The sequence below is a fragment of the Cibotium barometz genome, chromosome 36 (genome assembly GCF_041138505.1).
Source record: "Cibotium barometz isolate CiBa-2024 chromosome 36, ASM4113850v1, whole genome shotgun sequence".
NCBI classification, from domain to species: Eukaryota; Viridiplantae; Streptophyta; class Polypodiopsida; order Cyatheales; family Cibotiaceae; genus Cibotium; species Cibotium barometz.
The window spans coordinates 25,112,649-25,132,591 of NC_141081.1; the positions used below are offsets into that span (position 1 = coordinate 25,112,649).

At 41.8% G+C, this 19,943-nt stretch overlaps 1 protein-coding gene and 1 pseudogene across 2 annotated transcripts in view; both read left to right on the forward strand.

The window, feature by feature from the left end:
* The first annotated feature begins 7,320 nt into the window (after positions 1-7,320).
* Positions 7,321-9,919, forward strand: LOC147617690 (phosphatidate cytidylyltransferase 2-like; annotated as a pseudogene). The gene is made up of 4 exons (XR_015262245.1): positions 7,321-7,754; positions 7,911-8,149; positions 8,277-8,428; positions 9,774-9,919. The product of XR_015262245.1 is annotated as a phosphatidate cytidylyltransferase 2-like (transcript).
* Positions 9,777-19,943, forward strand: part of LOC147617691 (shaggy-related protein kinase epsilon-like) — a 37,998-nt gene continuing 27,831 nt past the window's right edge. Inside the window, exon 1 of the mRNA XM_086775937.1 lies at positions 9,777-9,915. The gene's annotated coding sequence lies outside the window, so the exon portion shown is untranslated. The remainder of the gene's footprint in view (positions 9,916-19,943) is intronic.

A 19,943-nucleotide genomic window follows, 5' to 3' on the forward strand; every position in this document is an offset into this window, starting at 1 on the left:
ACCAAGGGCCTCGCTCTTAATAAAATCTCCCCATATCATGAGAATGAAAAGGATACCTAAAAATAGGTCTACATACATGTTTTTGGGAATATACATATCATTTCTTATATGTATACATTCTTAAAAATACAATAGCAACTGATAAATAAGACACCTATTACAAGTAGTATAAATGGCCTAGTAAAAAACAAGTCTTTATATGCACTCACTCGATATCATAAATTTTTTTATGTGGAGCCACCAAGGTCTTAGGTAGGCCTAGTAATATAAAAGACCTAGTAAAAAATAAGTCTTTATATGGACTCATTTGATATCATAAATGTTTTAAAGTGAGGCCCCAAAGGTCTCAGGTAGCATATTAGCTACCTAAAATGGGGGCATGTGTAGTATAGAGTGCCTCAAGGCTAAGGGCAAGGGCTTAAGGAGGGCTTAAGTGTGGGTCGCATGGCTCTAGCACCCTTATATGTGCTTTTCTATCTTTTATATCCCATGAGACTAGCCCTAGAAGCATAGTTAGCTAGTCCTGTAGTAGTCTATGTGCTCTATATCAACCCACACCTCACCATCTCATTATTGCAAGCCTTGGTGTTAAAATATCACTAGAAAAGGTAGCCCTTATCACTAAAATGGAAGCACAATGGGATCCCAAGTTTCATTCCCTCTAACAAGCCTCTTTCTAGCCCCTTTTCTAGAAAAGTTCTAGCTACTTAAATTTACATTTAAAGGAGGGTTAACTTGCCTTGCTACCATGGGTGAATTCTTGATTCAACTTGATCACAAAAAGTGTAACTCAATTGCATGGATACATAAGAAATCCAAGCTTCTAAGGGTTTGTGAAGGTAAGAAACCACCTCAATTACTTAAAAAACATTCTCATATCCACATTCCTTTCATGAATTTTTTTTTTAAAATAAAGAACCTCTTATTCTATTACAATGATATACAATCATAAGATGATGTCTTGTAAGCTTTACACATGCAAGAATGATTTTTAACATAGTTGGATTCCCTTGTTCCATGTTCATTGATGATGTGCTACAATATATAAGTTTTACCGGCTGCTATGCAAGTGGAATATGATGCTATTGTGAAGAATGGCACATGGTCGTTATGTGATTTGCCTCTTAGTTTGAAGGCAATTGGCACTAAATGGGTATATAAGCTAAAATGTAAGCCTGATGGTAGCGTTGATCGCTATAAGGCTAGGCTTGTGGCAAAAGGTTATGCTCAGCAAAAGGGCATTGACTTTGATGAGACCTTTGCTCCCACTTGCCGTATGACCACCATTCGTAGCATTTGTGCATTGGCAGCTCATCATAGTTGGAATGTACATCAGTTGGACATTAAAACTGCATTTTTGAATGGTGATTTGCATGAGAAGGTGTATGTAACACAACCTCGTGGTTTTGTTCAGAAAGGGCAAGAAACCAAAGTATGCAGATTGAAGAAAGCACTATATGGCTTAAAGCAAGCACCTCGTGCTTGGTATGAGAAGATACATGCATACTTGATTGCACATGGTTTTTGTAACAGTCCAACAGAGAGCACCTTGTATGTCAAGTGTGCAAGTGATGTACTTCTGATCATTGTGCTATATGTGGATGACATGCTGCTCATCTCACTGGTCCTAACGAGATGCATGTTGCTGATTTCAAGGTTGAATTAAATTCAGCCTTTGAGATGTCAGATTTGGGCCTATTGCATCATTACTTGGGCATTCAGTTTAAGCAATGTGATGGAGGTATTGCTTTGTGTCAGACAAAGTATATTGAGGCATTGCTGCGTAGATTTGGGCCTATTGCATCATTACTTGGGCATTCGGTTTAAGCAATGTGATGGAGGTATTGCTTTGTGTCAGACAAAGTATATTGAGGCATTGCTGCGTAGATTTGGTCTTAAGGATTGTAAGCCTATTGCTACACCTATGGAAATAGGCTTACACCTTAGCATTCATGATGCTGGAGACTACTATGATGCCACTCTCTATCAGCAGGCTATTGGTTGCCTCATTTATGTATGCATTTCGAGGCCAGATATTCAGTTTGTAGTCTCACAGGTGAGCAGATTTATGCATAGCCCAGGCACTAAGCATTGGCAGGCAGTGAAACGACTCTTTCGCTACTTGAGTGGTACCAGGCACCTTGGGTTGTTTTATCCCAAGGGGGGATCATTGCCGCCAGATTTACATGCTTTTTCAGATTCTGATTGGGCTGGTTGCTATGACACTCGTGTGTCCACAAGTGGATTTTGCTTCATGCTTGGTAACTCATGCATATCATGGTTGAGCAAGAAGCAGCCTACTGTGGCCACTTCCAATTGTGAAGCTGAGTACAGGGCAGCTTTCACAGCTACAGTTGAGTGTGTTTGGCTCAGACGCCTTGTGGTTGATTTGGGTGTTGGGCAGCCATCTGCTACCACCATCTTCACTGACAGTCAGAGCGCATTGGCAATTGCGAGGAACCCAGTGTTTCATGCTCGCACTAAGCACATTGAGGTGCACTATCATTATGTCAGGGAGAGGCTCTCTGCGCGGGTGAGATCAGTTTGGCATATGTGCCAACATAGGATAACCTTGCTGATCTTTTCACAAAGGTGTTGCCTCGTGAGAAGTTCGAAGCTTTTCGCAAAGCTTTGGGCTTACTTCCATTTGTGGATTGATCATCCATATGGCCCGGCACTTCCCTATACATTGAGTGCCAGTTCATGTTCACAGCATCACTCCCAAGGGGGATTTGTTGCCATGTTATGGCAGTGATGTGTGTGAACACACTTAGGACCGCCGGGGCACTTTTTCCCTCACTAAGAGGTTTTTTCCCCCGTGCGTTGTATATACGCCCAACACTCTAGAGCAATCTTATCTTTGTTCTTGCACACTAAGTAATACTACTTTGTGTTGTGTGCTCTTGAGCTTCTTCTTCTCCAAGCTGTGTGTGCATTGCTGCAGCCCTAATTCCAACAATTTTATCCATATTTTGACCTACAATAAATGTGGTCCTATCCACACCTCTACACCTTTTGGATTTTTAATCTACCCTTTTATAAATGCAATCCTATCCACAACTCAACACCTTTTGGATTTTTAATTTACCCTTTTATATATGACCATATACAAATGAACCCTTCCAAATGAACTTTTACCCCTTTATAAATGACCATATACAAATGAACCCTTACAAATGAACTTTTGACAACTTTTGACAACCACAATTCTTACAATTCGACATTGCAACAATGACTAGGATTTTTAAAAGAGGGGGGCAAGAGTAAGGGGGAACTAGGAGAGAGAGAGAGAGAGAGAGAGAGAGGGGGAGGAGGAAAGGAGAAAAGGAGAGCTGAAGAGATTATAGAGAGAGAGGGAGAAAAAATGCTTGCCACTCGCGCTAAAATTCTCCCCTACCCAAATGATTTACATGAAGCTTGGCTTCCTCATTCCTCATATGTCATGAAGTTAATCTTAAGGTCACTTTTATAGAAATAGTTTCATCATACAAAAGATAAGATTAGTTAAAAAAATGGGCGAATGCCTTGCAAAAGAGGAGAGGTGAGGCCATGTTAATCATGGTGGTTATATCAACCACCTATATGTGACCTAGAAAGTTCTAGATTTCCACCAATTCGTATAATGTCAATGTAACTCTAACACAACAAATAACCTCTTGCTAATTTAGCCTTCCTAAATTTGCTAGTCACCTAGTCTCAACAACTAGGACCTAATGCTTAAATCCCTTAGAAAAAATAACATGTGTGAGTGTATTTTTGTGTTGTCATATGCTTCAAAGTTTAGGTAGCATGTATGCTATTTTGCATCCATGTAATTGATTAATGTAATAAATTTTATTATACTTTATGCATATCTACCTATGCATTTGTCAATGCATAGGTAGATATGCATTGACAAATGCATTTGTCAATGCATTTTTTTCAACATGCATTTGTCAATGCATGTTGAAAAAAATACTTTCTCTAAGTGCAACTTAAGTAGTGCATATGTAGGTAAATGTCATCTTAAGGGGCTGACAAAGTAACCTAATGCTTAAATCCCTTAGAAAAAATAACATGTGTGAGTGTATTTTTGTGTTGTCATATGCTTCAAAGTTTAGGTAGCATGTATGCTATTTTGCATCCATGTAATTGATTAATGTAATAAATTTTATTATACTTCTTTATGCATATCTACCTATGCATTTGTCAATGCATGTTTAAAAAATATTTTCTCTAAGTGCAACTTAAGTAGTGCATATGTAGGTAAATGTCATCTTAAGGGGCTGACAAAGTAACTTAATCACTCAATGGAGGGAGTTCTAGGTTATGCTACATGGTTCATAGGGGAGGGTGGGTTTTAGGGGGGAAGGGGCAACTTACCCTCACAATTAGAGAAGGTGCTCCATTGAATAGGTATTTTGGCATCCCTAAGGTGTTTATGTTGTTGACCTCATGGACCATGATATTTTCAAATAAGGATGAAACAATAGAGGGTTTGAGTTTTACTAAAGACCATAAAATTGTTATCTTGCTATGTGCATGTGGACATGCTAACACATGTAGTATGAAGACCACAAAACTCCTATGTTTGCACAACCCGTCTCTTGAGCATAAAATCTATATGTTTGCACAACCCGTCTCTTGAGCATAAAATCTATATGTTTTTATACTCTCTAAGCATTTTAGGTAGCAAAGATGCTCAATTTTAGGGCATGTTTTGAATGCTTGAACATTATTGGGTGGATATCTCCATTATGTGCCATGAGTATCATTTCTTTTTACAATGGGTGGAGGGTGGTTAAAGATATGGTTTTTAAAATAAAGTAAATAGACAATGCTTTATGTACAAAACATTGGCTCTATCCTTGGGTGAAGTTGACAGTAGCTAGTTTTCTTTAATGATCCTGGATTCTATTTCAACATATTACACTCACTCAACACATGAAAAGAAGATGTGCAAGGTTACACAATATACACTAAGGCAATGCTTTATGTGAACACAATAGACACTAAGGCAATGAAAAGAAGATGTGCAAGGTTATGTGAACACAATAGACACTAAGGCAATGCTTTATGTACAAAACAATGGCTCTATCCTTTGGTGGAGTTGACAATAGCGATCTACTAGTTTTCTTTAATGATCTTGGATTCTTTCATGTTACAACACATGAAAAGAAGATGTGCAAGGTCATGTGAAAGCATTGCCAAGGCTATGCCAAAGGATAGGTTAACTTGATTTAATACATAATTAGCAAACACTAGGGCCAAATTAACATAACTAAATGTAGTTAATTTGAAAGAAACATGGTGTGTTTTTACATGCCAATGAATGCTACCCAAGCAACACCAATCATTTAATGCTCCAATAGTTAATTACCAATAATAATTTCATTCATAATTATCTTAAATTTACTATAATTTATGCTAAATTATCATTGATTTATATTAATCACTTTATAATTATACTAACCACTCAATGCCCACCTCTTAGTATGTATCACACATTGATATATAGTGCACATTTGTAAGGTTCCCATTATGAGGAGAAGCCATTGGTGCATGTGTCTTTAGTGAGAATCCTGACTTAGACATTGATGGGGTCATTATTATGACCATTGATGGTTAAGAGATGGTCAAAGTGTTAGCGAGGGTCCAAGGGCGAGAGCTCACAACGACCTGATGGTATGAGTTCATTATTAGTGGGCAATGGATGATTGCCCACTAATAATGGATGATTGCCCGTGTTCTTGATATGTTGGCAGTGGTTATGTCTATGCAGCGTGATCGAGTGCATTGTATGGCAAGAAGCCATTGGTGCATGTATCTTTAGTGAGAATCTCGGCTTCGATGCTGATGGGGGCGTTATTATGACCATTGATGGTGGTTTAAGAGATGGTCAGAGTGGTGTTAGCTAAGGTTCAGGCCCTCAGCCTAATGATGGTATTAATTCATTATTAGTGGAAAATAGGTGGTTGGTCGCATTCTTGATATACAGGTGGTGGCCATGTCTATGCAACATAACAACTGCATTGTATATGTGCCTACCACACCACCTTTGCAACACTATATATGGACATAGTTATCACAAACGAAGGCATCCAATGCTTGTGAGTATCCACACCCTCTACCCTAAGTACATTCTCCATCTAAGGTCTGTCTAGATTGCCATCTAAGCTCTACACACGAGTGGACAAAGCCATCACATTATTGTACCTATCTCCTTGTTTGGTATAATTAGAATTTTAAGATTCTCTCGATTCTCTACTTATTGCATTTTCTCTTACTAGACTTTCTTTTCGTTGTGCCATATTCTTATAATCAGCAAGCCCTTTATAAATGTACTAAATTATCATTGATTTATGTTAATCACTTTATAATCATACTAATTAGACCCTTCATTACACTAAATATAGTTGTAATAAAAAACATCTCAATTTTTTTTACATAAACTAATGGGCATGGGACATGCATGTCCTCATTTTAGGAGAGGTAATGCTAACATGTATAAGGAACATGCATCTCAATTGGAATTGAGCTACACACATATGAATTACTGTGCTCACACAAATGTATAAAGAACATGCATTTCAATTGGAATTGAGCTACACACATACCTCAATTGGAATTGTGCTACACACATATGAGTTACTGAGCTCGCACACATGTATAAGGAACATGCATCTCGATTGGAATTGAGCTACACACATATGAGTTATTGTGCTCACACACTATGCTTGAGGTAAATCATTAGTGTGGGTTTGTGATCACACTAATGGACGTGAGATATGTACGTACTAATCTCACTAGAGGCAGTTCTAACATGCATAGGGAACATGCATCTATATTAGAACTACATATATGAGTTGTTGCGCTTACACACACAATGCTTGAGGTGATTCATATGTGTGGGCTTGTGATCACACTAATGGACATGAGACACACCCGTATTGATCTCATGATCTCACTAAAAAACATGTGACATGTACTCACTTAGCTTTTGCTTGAATGTCTTCTCTAATGTGATGATGATAGATAGTAAACTGATTCTTCTAGATTTTTTTTTTGGGGGTGCCATTGCGATGATGGAATAGGACAAATTTCACCCTTAGGCTAGATTCATCGGCGTAGGCTCTCTAGATTCATGGACATAGGCTCTCTAGATTCATGGACATAGGCTCTCATTCTAAGAGCCAAGGAACTACACCAAATCATCCTCACACAAGCACCCGTTCTAGTTTAATTAAAAAAAACTTAACATGATTAAGACATGGCTACAAATAAAAATAAGGTTACAAAAGGCAAATGTATAAATTGCGGTAAAGAGAGTTGTTGAGGGCCAAGCACGACTTCATTTGGGCCTGTTTTCCAAAGTCTTACGTGATCTCTTCTCTCCTTTTGTAGTAGCACTCTGCGTTTCTTATACGCATCAGATTAGGGTTTGGAGAAGCTACTCGATGGTCGGGTTTCCCTGCATTCCTGCCTAGCTTTATTCAGCTGCCCACCGTCAAAGCGGCAATGTCACCTGTTGAGGCGACTTCTATCGAGCTCGCAGAAGACACTGATAAGAAGCCCTAGAAGAATACATAGAGAGAATCAGGAGAGAGGGAAGAGTAGGATACAGGGGATAGAAACCCTAGCTGGAGACAGAGAAAAGAAGTCCTGCAGGAGACAAAGGCACAGTAAAGAAACCTTCAATGTTGAGCGCCAAAAGCAACGTATTGTCACAGTCCATACGGCATCGCATTCGCAGACGTGCTGCCGAAGGAAGCAGAGTAAATCTACCCTTCGCAGCAGCATTTCATCATTTGCATAGAAATTTCATGGATATTCTTGTTGCATTGAAGAAATCAGTTCGAGTCTCCCTTTATGTCAGAGTTTGAACAGAAAGTTCATGTGTTTTTTTTTTTGGGTGCATTTTCTATCTTCAGAACGAAGCAAACGGTAATCATCTCCTTGTAGACGATCGTGAAAAGTATCGGAAATTTCGAATTCGTACCCTCTCAACAGTATGGATGATCGGTGGCTTCATCCTCATCGTGTACATGGGGCATCTTTACATCTGGGGAATGATTGTGGTCATACAGATTTTCATGGCCAGAGAGCTTTTCACCCTGGCAGCCCGTTCCCAAAGGGAGAAGCAGCTACCTGGCTTTCGCCTGCTAAACTGGTTTGTGTCATGAAACCCTGCCCTTAAACTCTAGCTACTTTTACATGAAAGCTCTAGCCTTTATTTATGAAAATCCTAGCTTTGTTTATTCCAAGACACATTCTGAGTAAGAACAATCTTTTTGTAGGCATTTCTTTTTTACAGCAATGGTGTACGTATATGGACGCTTTCTCAGTAAACAACTTGTTAGCTCCATTTCCTCTGACAGGCTTCTAACTCAGATTTTCAGTGGATTCATCAAGTACCACATGCTCATTTGTTACTTTTTGTACATTGCTGGTGAGAGCTGCCATTTTTGTTGTGTGCCTTATGTTTTGGAATCTGTTGAGTTGTAAGAAGATCTGAAGTTGTAAGATCATCGTGTTTAGTGTTGTACATATGTTGTATAGAGGCCCCAGAGAGTATGTGGAGGATTGTATTTCTCATGTTCCATATCAGCAGAGAGCCATTTAATCTTACATGGGGCATAGTTTCTTGGCTTATGGTTTGTGGAGGTCAGGCCTCATATTATCTATGAGGGTACACAGGATTATCATGGCATACGTGCATCTAGATATAGTACAGGCCTTCCTCTTGGATTTGTTCCCCCTGTCATCCTTCAAGACACATTGTTTTGCTGTAGGCAGAGGCCATTAGGAGCTTGACTGCATGGCACGTTTGAAGAACTCGCCATACAAAGGCCGTTGAGGCACCCAGATTTTCCCCACTTAAGCTTTATCAGGCACAACCCTTGTACTTGAAAATTCTAGCACATAGGCGCAAATGTTCTACAGTTTTTATGTTGTTATTAGAGCTTAGGTAACTTGCAATTTTTTTGCTTTTCTGGCATCCATGCATTTTGACTACGTGGATAGTGTACAACCCCTATATTCCAGGAGTGCACAAGGTCGGGTTTGGGACAAGTCATTAATTGGGTTCTCTCTCGTTGTTTTGGGTACAGATCGTTTCCTTGTCCAACCTTCGCTTCCTCCATTGTGTAGGGTTGGATCTTTTGCCATTTCTTTTTTATCATTGGTTCTAGGATACTTGTCATGGATTCATAGTGCACTGATTGGCTTCTCAGCATGAAGGTCTCTATAGATGCACAAGCTGTTGCATGGAGACAAAGGCTGCTTAATTGGCAGAATTCTCTCTGTCTAGATAGGATGGGCTGGACACCTTGAGTGCTTATTTGCTGCAGATTTGGCGTCAACTATGGCTCAGGCTTTGGATAAAGGGTTGGATGGTTCCGAAGACGAGGTTGTAAAGCAAGTGAGGGTTGAGTTTCTCGCTTCCTTGGAAGCAGGTATAGATGTATGTGATGAGCATCACTCCTAGTTCAAGAGTCGTCATTCTACGCTTATAGGTAGTTGGCACGAAAGACGCCATTTGCATCGTTTTCATTTGCCTTCATCAGCTTGATGTTGGGGTCTACCGGTTTATTGAGTTTTTCCTCTGTGTTGAAGCCTCCCAAGTTCATGAAGAAATGTTTTTATTTTTAAAAATGTCACAAGGCTGTAGGATTCTGTTGACTTTAACCACAAAAGGTTGATCAACTTAAGCTTGCAAATCCTTTTCTATTTATTGTCTTGTTTACTCATTGCTACTTTTGTTGTTAATGATTCTTATTGATTGTGTCTTGCAGGTTTTGTTTGGTTCATTTTGACTTTGTGAAAAGGGAATTATCAATATCAATTTGGACAATATGCTTGGACACACATGATTCTGTTTGTTGTCTTTACTCAGTCAGCTTTCACAGTTGCAAACATTTTCGAGGGCATAATATGGTGAGTAAATAAAAATGTGAAGCTTTAGGACTTTGTAGACTACTAAGGTTCATTGTAGATATTCTTTTCTTCCAGTTTCCCAGCTCCCCCCGCCCCCCCCGGCCCGCCCCCTCCAAACATACACACCCCACCCAAAGAAAAGCTGCTTCTGCTACTAGAAGAAAAATGATGTGTGCTCAAAAGTGGACTACAACCCTCTCGTCTCATAAGGTAATGATACAATGTGATACAAGAGGGAGGGCTTGTAATACCAAACTAGGGCAGTTTCCTCGAGTAAGGAAGGGGATGCGGCTCCAAGTGTGGGGAAACTAGCTTGACACCGTTGCATCCACGTCCCTAGAGCATGTGGAGCACATGGACTCCCTTGACAAGGTGTCAAAACCCTCGATGACTGTGTTGTGCCAAGCTTGCCAAATATGTCAGGCCACAAAATGCTGTTGATAGATCATTATCTTTACACAGCCCAGGCGTCTCGGGTCCAGGAGGACATTCAGACTGATGCGATGGGGGTGGCTGTGATCTGAAAGTGGGTGAGCTGAAGTGCTAAATCTGAGCCGTCCTTCTCGAAGTGAAGTGTTGGGCCAGCCTCAATGGCCCAAGCGATGGCCCCACAAATGATGGTCGGTTGAGTGCTAGGCTTGATGGTGAAATGGCAGAAAATCCTTACTAGACTTGTTGTGCCTTTGGGCAATCCTAATGGTAATGATGTTGAGTCTCTAGAAGGGCTCCACATCAGCTACATGTGGCAGGACAGATTGTTGTTATGTACCTAGATCTAACCTTAGGATTAGGGGACCTAACTAGGGTCTAGGGGGACCCGAGAGTTAGGTAATGCAGGCTGATTATAAGGGTCAGGGTTATAAAAGCTTATACGTTAATTATAAGTAGTTTCTCTAAATATAGCTTTATTAAAGCTATATATAAGAGAAGGGGGTGTGGGAGTTATTGTATTGTGCCTTGGTGCAACACACTTGGTCAGTACTTGACCATGAGAGTGTGACCCACTCCTGCCCAGCCATAGCGATGTAGATCCGTCTTACCAACGGCCCTTTGGGACGGGACCTAGTGGTATGAGACGCCAAGGCCTCTTGGTATGATCTGTCTTGGATGGAGCCTTGACCCTTATGCTCGGGGGTGATCTAGCGATTCTAGATCTATGGTTGGGTGGTGAGCCTGAGCCAGCCGATTCTATTTGGTTAATCTTGTGTTCGTTGTACTTAGGGGATCTTAGGGGAGGGTTTGGTCGCGACAAACCTCTGATAGTTGGTATCTGAGCAACCCTAAAGCAACGCGTGTAACAAGGTGATGCGTGGAGCGTGATTTCTGTGAGTTTTTCGAGCCGCTTTCCTATGGTTTTCAAGCTCTCAAGGTATTCCTTATGGTTATGCTTTTGCAAGGTTTTTTTTTCTCTAGGTAGAGAAGGGTTGTCATGAAGCATGTGTGTAGGGGGTTGATCCTGAAAGGGGGAAGAGGAAAAAGTATGCATGTAGTCCTGGAAAGTCTATTTTTTTTAAAACTTCGGAGACGTGTGCGGGGGGGGGGGGGGGTTTGGGTACATAAACACCGAGATCCTGGGAGATGCCCTACCCTTCATCGCTTGGGGCTCTCATGTCATGTTTTGTGGAGATTGCCACATGACGCCTGGCCATGTAGCCCAGTCCTGGCAGCAAAGTGGCTAGGGCTTGCAAGGTGGCCATCCGTGGTTGCAGGGCGGCCATGGCCTGCAGCATGGCCATGAGCCGTGGACAGCAGGAGAATAGGTGTTCATGGATTGTTTGATGACATTCAAGATGACGTAGTTGTCATCATGATAGAATTTGTGGCCAAATGATGCGAGTCCAGGCATGTACTTGTTAAAATATAGTATCTCATGTGGATTCAGTCGTATCTAAGTGAGTCGGCCATTTCCATTTAGAGGGTATATATACCCATGCCCAACCATTGTAAAATTCAACCTATTCATTGCTAATACATATCAAAGCTGTTCGCCAACCTCTCTCTCTCTCTCTCTCTCTCTCTCTCTCTCTCTCTCTCTCTCTCTCTCTCTGCGTCAACTTCTCTCTACATGTGTGTGTATTCCGCTGCACCAACTCTGACATGGTATTAGAGCTTCTGGCTCAATGATCCTCAAGCGCAGGTAGGAGCAGTTGAGAACAACAGCTGCGTTTTTTTTGGCTTGCGTGCTGTATTGGCGGCGATCGTGAAAGGTGGTGTAGTGCTGCTGGACTTCGGCTTCGCTATCAGGCGAGGGGCTGTGTTGTACTTCGGCTTCGCTATCAGGTGAGGGGCTGTGTTGTACTTCGGCGTTGCTGCAGACAAGGTGAGGAGGGACTGGGGTGGCATCTTGCGTTTTTTGTTCCAGTAGCGCTTGGTGGCGCAAGGTTGCACACCACAAGCGGCTGCAGCGAGCAAGAGCTTCAGTGCTGCGTTTTCTCCTGGTTGGCTGTGGGCTTGCGTTTTCCTGCCCTGTTGCTGGTCGGCCAGTTTTTTTTTTTTTTTTAGAGCACTTTGGAGGCTGTTTTTGCTTTGGACAGCATCATAGCAGGCCAGGAGGGCACCGGTGACGCAAGGGTGGAGCCTCGGGAGTGGAATCCAGGACGCGGCCAAGACTTGCAGGTCAAAGTGCTCGAGGACTCGGGACGAGATTTCAACTGTGTTGACTGTTACAAGAGGGCGTCGGCTACGGAGAGGAGGTTTGGATCGACTGAGAAGATCTTGGACGGAGTTTATGAGATGGGTCTCCCGTGTTCAAGCAAGGACGACAAACTGAATGGCGACAACTATGCACATTGGAATTTGATCATGAGGCTATGGTTTAGCAGAAAAGGCTTATGGGACATTGTTGATGGCTCGGAGGAACGTCCCCGAAGGGATAGCAATCGGTTCACACGTCTTCAGGAGGAGGAGTTTCTCAAATCTCTTGTGGATTGGGAAGCTCACAATGCGAAGGCGATGTCGGCGATTGCAGAATCTCTCACCAAGGAAATTTCCCCTGCCATTCAGACTTTAAAGACTGCCAAGGAAATGTGGTCAAAGCTTGCAGGAATGTTTGATCGAGACTCAACAATGCGAGCAGTAACCCTTCTCGGCCAGTTGTTTTCCATCAAGTTTGAAACCGGGACCTCTATGCAGTCACTTCTAATGAAGGCAAAGGTTATCCATGATCAGTTATCGGCTATGAATAGTGCGTTAACTAGTACCCAGTTAGCTGCCTTGGTTCTTACGAAGTTGCCTGAGGAGTACGAGATGGTCTCGAGGGCATTACGCTTACAAGTCACGAAGGAAAAGCTGGAATTTGATGATCTCAGCTCTTTTCTCATTGAGGAGGAAGCAGTGCTCATTTCCCAAGGCAAGATTCGGGTTCCGAAGGATGTAGAATCGGCACATGCTGCATCGGAATCCAATAAGAAGTCTAGGAGCCGTTGTTATAAGTGCGGAAAGCGAGGGCATTTGGCTCGGGATTGCAAATCCAAAGCTAAAGCTCAAGGCTCGACGAATGACAAAGGCAAAGGCAAAGCTGACGAGGATGACAGTGACAGTGATTCTAAGAGGGATGCTACGGCGTCTGCCGGTGTGGCGAGGACTACACTGGCACATGCTCCAGCATTCTAGCTTGGTGGATGGATGCTACCACGTGCTTCAGCCAGAGAGAGGCATGTGAGTGGCAGAGAGGGGCAGTTTGTGCTCCCGTTTTTTGGTGATTTGGACCCGTGTGTCGGAGTTCAAGGCACATGCATCTGGCATGGAACAGCTTGACAAATCTATGGACGTGATGTGTTCGTAGTTCATTGGTAGCAGACTATGGATGGGATGAGTTCCTAGTTCATTGTCAGAGAATTTTGGGCGTCATGTGTCGACAGTTCAAGGTTCAGAGGATTTTTTGAACGTGATGTGTTCGCAGTTCAACGAATGGGGGATCATGGATGTGGAGTTGTCTGCAATTCATTATTCTATGTGGCAGCTGAAGCTCAAGATGGCATTCCTTGAGGAGACAGGTTGTTTGGTGCATTTTTCGAGGTGTATTCGGTATCCGGCCGGTACTGAGGTGTCCATGGTTGCATCTACATCAACTTGGTTTCTTCATCTATGTCCACTATGAGCTACAGAGAGGGTGTTAAAATATAGTATCTCATGTGGATTCAGTTGTATCTAAGTGAGTCGGCCATTTCCATTTAGAGGGTATATATACCCATGCCCAACCATTGTAAAATTCAACCTATTCATTGCTAATACATATCAAAGCTGTTCGCCAACCTCTCTCTCTCTCTCTCTCTCTCTCTCTCTCTCTCTGCGTCAACTTCTCTCTACATGTGTGTGTATTCCGCTGCACCAACTCTGACAGTACTTGTAGCTTGCGCAACCTGTGTTGGGTACATGTGTGCACCCTGCGCTGGGTGCACGAAGCTGCAGGGCAAAAAAAAATCTAATGTATATGTGGAGGTCTGGAAACACAGAACTGTAGGTAAAAAAAAGCACGCAGCAGTCAGACGTTTTTTTGTTGTTGTAATAATTCTTTCTATTTGTTATAATCCCTTAGTGCTAGGCTTCATTATGGCTGAGTCTGCCCTGCATCTCCGGAGCTATGACAGAAACTCAGTACACAGATCTTCCTATGAATGTATGCTCTTGTGTGTGTGTGTGGGAGCATATATTGATACCAAGTTCTACACCCACTATTGGGCACTGATGACGTTAGTGGGGATGTCATAGTATCTAGTCCATATTATGCATGATGGAGTTGATGGTTATATAGTCTTGTGGATGACTACCATGAGTTTATAACTTGCACTTTCCTATAAGGTGAATTTGGGCATGTTCCTGGATTCATCTAGGTATATATAGTAAAAAAAAAGCAGGGTTGTTTAACGTTTTTTTGAAAAAACATGCATACTTAGAACAAAAAAAAAACTCTTGACAAAAGTACTCTTGTGCACTTTTGTGTTTTTTTTAAACTTACCCCTATAAAAGAAACCCTCCCTCTCTCACTCTTCCACATCAACTTGAAGCTTGGAAGCTTGAGCGTGAGGAGGAGGCGCTTTGGATCAACCACCACCGCCTATACCATCGTGCCGAGTTCGTGACCGTTGTCCTACTTTCTTGCGTTCACAAATAGGAACTTCGAAAAGAGGTACATGCTTTGAGAGATTAAATCACACTTTTGCAACGTGCCCTTTTGAACCCTCAACAGACCCTTGGAACCGGGGCTCCTTCTTTCGCACCCGAAATGTTTGGGGGCGAGAAAAAGGAGAAGACCCAAGAATTCATCGATGCTTGGTAAATAGGTTGAACACTCACTTTGCATTCCATCCATTCTCGAATAACCGAAGAATTCAAATGGTGCAAGGTTTCCTCAAGGAAAAAGCCTTGACTAGGTGGAGAGATCTTCGCCAAAAGCCCAACACATGGATTGATTTTGAGCAAATTTTTTGGGCTGAATTCGTTCAACCCGAAGACGAGTTTGATGTGTCGAACAAACTCATGACATTGGACATGCGGAATACCTCTTTTGATAACTATGTGCAGTAGTTTAGGGACTTAGCCCAACGAGCTTCACACATGGACCTAGACATCATGTGTGGCTTTTTTGTTCACAGTCTACCTACAAATTACCAATATGAAGTTAGAAAGAGTCATAGCAAGACCCTGGAGGATGCTATTCACTCCGCAAAGATCTTTGACGATACCATGGCCGGCACTTTAAGATGGTTTCGAAGACTAATACCACTACCGAGGAGAGATTTAAGGGTAAACGAAAGTTTACATCTCAAAAGCTGTTTCAACAACAATAACCACGTGAGACTACTACATCTCAATTTTCAGCGAAGCGGATTCGCAACATTAAAGAAGGCCGATGCTTCTCTTGCAACCAAAAGGGCCACACAGCTAAGTTTTGCCCAAGGTAAAAAGTGGTACCAAGGGAGGGAACGTGACAAAGGCCAAAGGTAATCCCGAAACTTTCAAAGTTCTTTCTGTGGATACTTATTTGCTTGATTATAGTTCTTGCATGAATTGTAACTTTAATTCCACAATCTTCGGTCCCAATGATCTCATACGTATATATGGATCCGTATTGGGGAAGACCATGCTTGTGTTATTTAACCCTGGGAGTACTCACAACTTCGTTAATGCTAAATTGGTGTAGAAGTTGGGGATAAAAACTCAACCAAGTGATCCAAGTCTGAATTTGGTGGCGGGACATGCACAAGTGTGTGATAAGTGTGTGTTTCAGTTACCTATAACGATACAAGGATATTCCGAGTGTCTAGATTTTTTGCTTATGCATCTAGATAGAGTAGACTTGATATTAGGTAAGGAGTGTTTGTGCTCTAAGAACCAGGATGTCCATGTGGATTGGAAGGGTCATATCACGATACAAGGATATTCCGAGTGTCTAGATTTTTTGCTTATGCATCTAGATAGAGTAGACTTGATATTAGGTAAGGAGTGGTTCTGCTCTAAGAACCAGGATGTCCATGTGGATTGGAAGGGTCATACCATCTCCTTTTCTCATGATAGTGTCCATTTTTGTATCATGGGTGATTTTGTGGATAAACCCAAGAGTCTTGTAAATTGAGCCGAACTAAATAATATGATGTCTTCTTTTGAGTATAAAGTGTATCAATGTGTCGGTTCCCGTTTCTTGTGACTTGGATTTTTCTTTGCATAGCATGGAGATAGAGTAGACTTTATATTAGGTAAGGAGTGGTTTTGCTCTAAGAACCAGGATGTCCATGTGGATTGGAAGGGTCATACCATCTCCTTTTCTCATGATGGTGTCCATTTTTGTATCATGGGTGATTTTGTGGATAAACCCAAGAGTCTTGTAAATTGAGCCGAACTATATAATATGATGTCTTCTTTTGAGTATGAAGTGTACCAATGTGTCGGTTCTCGCTTCTTGTGACTTGGATTTTTCTTTGCATAGCGTGGAGTTGGATCCATGGGAGACACGTGTCATTGAGAGCATCAAGAGTTATTACTCTGATGTTTTTCCTGCTAAATTACCACATGGTTTGCCTCCCGAAAGGACGGTAGATCATAAGATTGATCTCGTTCAAGACGCTCAATCTATGAGCATCGCTCCGTACATGCTGAGTCAGGTGGAAGAGGGTGAAGTTGCCTGACAATTGTCGGAATATCTCCGAATGGGCCAGATTCGCAAAAGCAAATCTCCTTTGGGGGCATCCGTGCTTTTGAAGCACAAGAGGAATGGGAGTTGGCGAACGAGCGTTAACTATAAAAAAGTTGAATAAAGTTACTATTAAGAATAGATATTCCCTTTCGCGAGCGGATGACTTGATTGATAGATTGCAAGGCGCTCTCTATTTTACGAAGATTGACTTATGTACTGGCTACCACCAGATACGGATTGCGAAGGAAGATGTCTTTAAGACAAGCTTTCGTATACTGTACGGACATTACGAGTTTCTCGTTTTGCCTTTTGGGCTCACGAATGCTTCGGCTATGTTTCAACAAATGATGAATGATCTCTTTGGAGACTATTTAGGTAAATTTGTTGCCGTGTTCTTGGATGATATTTTGGTTTTCAGCTGTTCTCTTGAGGAGCATAAGACGCACCTCCAACTCATCTTAGACGTGAGAAGCTGTATGCAAAAATCACTAAGTGTGAGTTGTTTCAAAAAGAACTCGTATACCTCGTGCATAGAATTTCCCAGTAAGGTATGAGCATTGAGAATGAACGGATACAAAAGGTATTGGAATGGCTGGTTCCTCGCACGATTAGACAACTTCGTTCTTTTTTGAGATTTATTGTCTTTCTTCAAAAGTTAGTATGATACTATTTGAAAATAACCTTGCCTTTGATGAATCTTCTCCGAGGACTTGATGCAAGTCCAATAGCCCCATTCAGTGGACACCAAAGCTCGATGAGGCTTTCTCGAGATCTTAAGCGAAGGGTGAAAGATTCTCCGTGTTTAGCCTTACCAGATCCTGACAAGCCTTTTATTGTAGAGGTTGATGCTAGTGATTATGCGGTACGAGCAGCTTTGTTCTAGGAGGGCCAACCTATGGCTTTTGAGAGCAAGAAGCTCACAGAAGCACAACTAAAATATCTTACTCGGGAGAAAGAGCTTTATGCTATCATACATGCTTTAAAGGTTTGGAGGCATTATTTATATGGCTCCGGATTTGTTCTCTTGATTGACCATGAATCTTTAAAGTATATATGCGATCAACTTGAGTTGAGGGGAAGAAAGACAAGGGGGGTGAACTTATGCAGGATTTTCACCATCGATGTTAGGGCTATATGATAGTCCTTGAGGATCGAAAGAAAATCTCGAAGATCCGACCTCATGATCAATGCATAATTGTGATCTCCCAAGAATCATGGTTGATGTAAGATGTTCTCCAATCGAACCATCACCTCCAAATGCATATATGGCAAGTGTCTCCATAATGCACTCCGACATCAGCATCCACCGAAAAGATACTTCTCTAGCTCCCAAGAACATAGGAACATGCCAACAATACTAGCCAAAGGAGCAGAACTCATAGTCATAGTTATACAAAGCGGTCTTCACTCGGAACTCCCGAAACGGTCTTTTCTTTCGAGCTTACCCATGTCGTCCCTAGTTCTCCACCACTGGACTTGAGAGTTATGTGATGAGGAAAGTCACTCCCTCTTCTACTCAAGAAATGGGAGTACTCTTCACTTGACGGGGAGGTTTATAACTTAAAACAAGCTTAGTGGGTAAAATTGCAATGAGAGGCTTAAGCCACAATCTAGAGAAAGGTGGCCATGGCTGCAAGCTACTGGATTTTCAGATTTTATCAAGCTTGAAAGTCCTAAATTAGTGAGCATAAGCCTTGGAAGAAGTATGGGCTCAACAAGCTAGATTTAGGGGGATTCCTTGCAACTAGGGAACCCAAGCATGCAAGAGAATGAAGCTTATGACTGGCTGGGAACAAATGGACAGCATGGGCACTCAACAGGAAGGTAGGAGGAAGCCAAAATGAGAGCTAAACAAGGGCTAGAGCAAGAGGAGAAGCCCTACCTTCAACTAGAAGGACTAAGCATGTGAGGAGATGAAGCTAGGAGCTGGCCAAAACTCTGCAGCAGAGTAGGAGCACCTTCTCAGAGAGAAAAAAGGCAAGGGAACACAAGAGCATGAGCTTATGAGGGGGGGAGAACTTTCCTCCCAGTGAGCTCCCCCTCCATGGCTTTTATAGCCATGGAGGCTCAAGAGAGGGACCATGGGGTCCCTCTCAATCCAAGGGGAAGGAGGCGGCAGCAGCACGCAGCAGCATAGTGGATTACGTGAGGAGGGGGGGTTGATTAACCCCCCCTTACATTGACTAGTCAAAGCTTATTTTTTTATTGCTTTGTTTATTCATTTTCTCATGGGTTTTCAAGAGTGACCATCAAATGACAAGGTCATTTTAATTCTGCTGGATAAGGCTTTTCATGCTAAATTATTCCTACCAAATTTTAATTCCCATTTACTCACTTTATTTGTGGGCAACCTCAACTTTTACTCCTCTTCTTGGTACAAGTTTCAAGGCTTGATGTAACAAGGACATCTTAGAGGATTTTTTTTATTTTTAAAATGCTATCTTATTTGAATATCTCCTGATAGAGGTCTCCTCTTATTTTATTATATTTTCCTCTTTCAAGCACCCTTTCAAACATAAATGCTTGAGGGCCATAATATCCAATCATATTTTCTAAAAATAGATATTTTCTCAACCTAAGGTCTAGCCTTTGGGTTTAAATTAAAACTATGGGTTCTTGGCTCAACCATAGGATAACTTTAATTTTCTAAGGTGTTCCCATGATCATTTTTGACTAACTTGGGCTAGAATTAATCCAATTGAATTAGTAATAGTTCTCCAAGGTCAGGGGAATTTATCCCAATTGCCAGGACACTATTTTGGATTAATTTCTACCTTAGACAAGGCAATGGAACATGATCAATGAATTTGTAAAATGTGCATGAGCAGGGGTATTTCACTTACACTCCGGAGGGGGAATTTACATGTATTTCATTTGTTTATGATTTCATCAAGAA